Here is a 4704-nt window from a genome sequence, read left to right on the forward strand (position 1 = left end):
CTTAAGCTTAACTAAAAGATTTATAGTGAAAATAAACTAAAATGAACAAACATGAGAAATGTTCCTCTTTGAATTAGGGATCTAGGACCTTGAGTTTAAAAAAAAAAAAGCACATCTTCCCAATGTATTCACGGTGATGTGGCATAAAAGATCCATTTAATTTATTTAAAACTACTTTAAATCAGATAACATCACTCTGAAGTACACTACCAAAATGTTAATTGAGCAAAGCTGAAAATAGTTTTAGTTTACTCAGCATCAGAAGAACATTTCCATGGGAAAACACCGAAGAGCTAATTTTTAAATAAGATTTCACAAACTTATGGTGCAAAATGGGTCCCACAGCTTCTTCCTCTAGAGTAATAATTACTTTTCACTGCTTGTTGGCTGCTTATGAAAATTTGATCGTAATAATTCAAATGCTCCTATAAAACTATTCATATCCACCCATGCTGTTCTGATTACCACAGCCAGCCCCATAACAGCAACTCACAAACTACCCCTCCAGGCCTCTGTAAATGGACTGGGCCAACACCCCCATGCCTTACATCATCTGGCTGCTGTATTCCCCATTGCTGGCCCCAGTTGTGGAATTCAGGAAAAGGTCAACATATCTGTGTTGCATGTTGACCCAGTCTTTGGATATAGCTGCCACACACAGCTTCTTTGGGAGTGGCAAACTCAACATCAGCTTTACCTGTCATTCTTCCAACAGGGCTAATCTCAATATAGACCTTCTCTCAATTCAGGGTTGAATGGAGAGAAGAAGTTGTAAATGTTATTTTCTGTGGCTTTTTGTGGCAGCCCTCTCATGTGGACACAGTGTCCAGTAGTACTCTGTACAGAGAAGCCGCTGTCTCCATTATCTGTGGTCATACATGTCCAAGAGATAGTAACTGAGGTCTTTTCCAAATAGATGGGTGGTGAAGCCGTAGCCATCACTGAGGCTGCTGTACTCCTCAGCACCCATAGCCTGCACCATAAGCACCATACTTCATCCTCTCTAGGCCCACTTGTTTGACAGTGCCAGTATACCTCCTGGCTGTGCCAGAGTGGTCATAAAGCCCAGCTGCTGTACAGACATGAACTTCAGAGAGTGATCTGAGAATGACTTAACTCCTTCCTGACTGCTCTTGAACTCTTCAGTATACCTATGCCCTTTTCTCTCCTTCTTCTTCCCTAGGGTCTTCTCACATAATTCCTGGAGGCAACCTGCCCAAAGACTTCCCCTATAATCTTGTCCGTGGGATCCACAGGCAATGTGATCCACTTTGGCACAATTTCTAACCCCAAGAAAGACTGAAGAATTTCTTCCTTGTTGCATCCTGTTAGGAGTCATTGAAGACACACAAAGCCGACATTGGTTGTATAGGCACTGTTTTGACCTCTGTCCTTCAACACTCAGTCCATCTTCGTTCTGTGGGACTTGAACACCTCAGTGTACTGGTATCCCATGCTTTCCTGGTCTTTTTTAAGGGCCATTTTTACATCGCCTTCTGATTCGAGTTCCACAAAAGCTTTACCACTCCGCCTGACTTCTCTAGAGCCAGTGAAATGAATGCCTGCAGTCCCATCATGAATTGTGTAGTCAGAAAGGAAATTCTCATATCGTTAATAGAACAGGACCAGGGCATGCCATGGAGCTTGACCACAAAACATACCTCCCTGGGGACCCAGCGTCATCGACACTTGAGAGGACAGATGTCAAACAAGCTGGGGTGCAGCGTTTTGTGGCTTAAGGAACAACCCGGGGAATAGGGGAGGGAGATTTGTACAGTTAGAAACACTCCTAATAGGTAATGAATTGTACACTGAGGGGAGAAGGACTGATTTCTATTTTCATCAAACAAGCACAGTTTATAGCCAAAGGAGCCCCAATTCCATCTGACACTTAAAAACAGTGGGTTCTGGGGAAAATCCAGGTGCATTCTTTTGTTATTAACATTCAGCTCCAAGTCTCAAAGCTCCCATTCTTCTTCACATCCAGCACCTCCATTGTCCCTCTAAGTACCTTCTTCTCCAGAAAGACATGGAGCAGTCCAAGATAATTTAATTGACTTAAAGGGGAAGTTTTCCCAACATGGATAAATATTTAAACCAATGTTTGCATGCCGTTTTTTTCCAACTTCCATCAAATTAAGTTTGTAATCTCAAGTTTAAAATTGACCCTACTGATGTTCAAAATGTCTTTATGGCAGAAGTGGACTAAAGTACCAGGCTGATATGGGGGGAAAATAATTTTATCTGTAATGGAGAATGTGCAGCATCTTCTTCCAACATTTTTCATCCTGTCTTCACAGCCTGAATCATTCATCTCACAAATATGTTCAGTACCTAACGTTTGCTGCCTGGAAATTTATGCTTTTCTTAACATATAAAGATGACAGACAGTCATTAGTCTATCATCAAGATCTAAAATTTATTTTCTTCTAGCCTCGATGGTAAGCTCACTTAGTGTTGTTTTCAAGATGCCAGTTTGAGGCCATGGAAGAGAAAAAAGAGAGATCCATACAACCCGATCTGACCCTTGACTCATCATGATCCAGCCAATGAGTTTTCATGCAAAAAACACAGCCCTTTTATGCAGTGCCTTTAACTGTGGTTTGTCGGTAGAGATTAAATTATGGAACCACTAGCTGCATTACCAAATTTGGTCAAAGCATTTGCAATGAACTTTCTTTCTGATTCAGCAGTACTGAATTTTATTTTGTTTTTCTCAATTAAACAAAATGTCCCAACCATGACTAGAAAAGCAGGGTGGGGAGAAATCAACCACTGAACCTTTCCAATATCTGGACAAACCTCATCTTTTCAGATTATATACTGTGTGTGTGTGTGTGTGTGTACATATATATGTAAATATATATATTCTGTGTAAGTAGTGTGTGTATATATTAATGCCTGAGGACTTGGAGGAGACAATGACAGAAAAGAAGGCGTTGATTTCAGGAGTGGTCAACAGTACTCTCCCTGCTTATCCTGTATTGAGGTCTGGTTCCTGGCACTTCCCTCAACTATCACAAATTTTGATGTCTCAGGTTCTGACTTTACTTCAGAACTTTTACATTTCTTGTGTTGAAAAATCTGCTTCCCTTACCATCTTCCTTCAATCTGGTTCTAACTCCTGTGTTGCAGCTTGACAGTCAAGGCAGCAGGTAGAATAAAAAGGAGTTACACTTTGGAAGCTCTGCAGCTTAACTGGGCTTTGCAGAAGCCTGGTTGGTGGGGTGTTCTCTAGACATCACTCACAACACAGGACCGTCTCGCTATGAGTGGTCACTTGCAAAGATTGGTTCTGCCTAAAATTAGCCAAAAGGTTTATGGAGTTTCAATGTGGCTTATTCACTTTTTTATTGTAGTAAAATTCATTTTCATAAAATACGCCATCTAATCTGAAAGTGTGCAGTTCACTGGCTTTTAACACATTCACAATATGGTGCAACCATCACCACTATCTAGTTCCAGAATATGTTCTGTTGCAGCTGGCACGACAAACTGACCAGGGTCGAGAGGGTAAGAGGATGGTGAAAAGAAATTAAGAGACAAAGAGATGGGGGCAGGAGGAGCACCAAGGAGGATGTCCAATAGTGCCGATTTTATTCAAGGCTGTGAGGCATTATATAGCTAACAGAAACAATCATAAGAAAGTATCTATTTGTAGCTGATTACTAAAGAGTTTGCAACATGCACAGAAAATCTTTCAAGCTTTCCCATTATCTATTTCCCAAGCACCAATAGCAGACCTTCTAGCGCCAGATGTACTGACTTCAAGGCCACTCAAGACATAGTTTGTGTAAGCACAGCACCGTCTTACAGTGGTGTCGTCTATGGCCCGTGCAAGGACAGCAAGGACCAGCCAAGAATTTCTGACCCCGGCCAAATCGTCTCTATCTGACTAGCAAACATGTGGGAAGTCATGTACGCGAGCGCACAACACATAGCACAGACCCTTTCTCAGTGCTACTTGACTTTATCGACCTAAGCCTTTTGTTCGGCTATTCTGCCTTTAAAGGAGGCACAAGTCAGGGCCTGGATTGGTCCTCGTCTCAAGCCTTACCATGGCCTCCCACAATGTTCATCACTCATAAGGAAATTCCAAGCCCCTTTACGCTGGAACCCCCTTCACCAGCCCCTGGCAACCACTAATCTGCTTTCTGTCTTTATGGACTTGTCTATTCTAGATATTTCATACAAATGCAATTTTATAAAACATAGCCTTTTGTCTGGCTTCTTTCACTTGCCATAATGTTTTCAAGGTGAGTTCATATTGTAACATTTGGTGGTACTTCATTCCTTTTCTTGTCTGTATTATATGGATATACCATATTTATCCGTTCATTAGTTGATGGACATCTGGAGTGTTTAGATCTTTTGAGTACTGTGGTGCTGCTGTGAACACTCATGTACCAACTTTTGTTTGAAGATCTCTTTTCATTTCTTTTGTGTCTATACCTAGGAGTAGAATTGCCATGTCATATGGTAGTTCTATGTTGAACTCTGAGGAACCTCCATACTGTTAACAACAGCAGGTGTACAGTTTTACATTCCTACCAGCAATGTGTGAGGGTTCCATTTTCTCTGGATGCTTAGCAAAACCTTATTAATTTCCAGTGTTTTTTATTATACCTATCCTAGTGCATGTAAAGTGGTATTTTATTGTGCTTTTGACTTGCATTTCTTTATGAGTAACAATGTTCATTTTTT

The 4704-nt window shown here is 41.1% G+C and overlaps 1 pseudogene; it reads right to left on the reverse strand.

The window, feature by feature from the left end:
- Positions 1–433: 433 nt before the first annotated feature.
- Positions 434–1683, reverse strand: LOC101690509 (annotated as a pseudogene).
- Between the last annotated feature and the right edge of the window lie 3021 nt (positions 1684–4704).

The sequence above is a fragment of the Mustela putorius genome, unplaced genomic scaffold (assembly GCF_011764305.1).
Source record: "Mustela putorius furo isolate JIRA1106 unplaced genomic scaffold, ASM1176430v1.1 tig00000145_pilon_pilon_pilon, whole genome shotgun sequence".
Classification (NCBI taxonomy): Eukaryota; Metazoa; Chordata; class Mammalia; order Carnivora; family Mustelidae; genus Mustela; species Mustela putorius.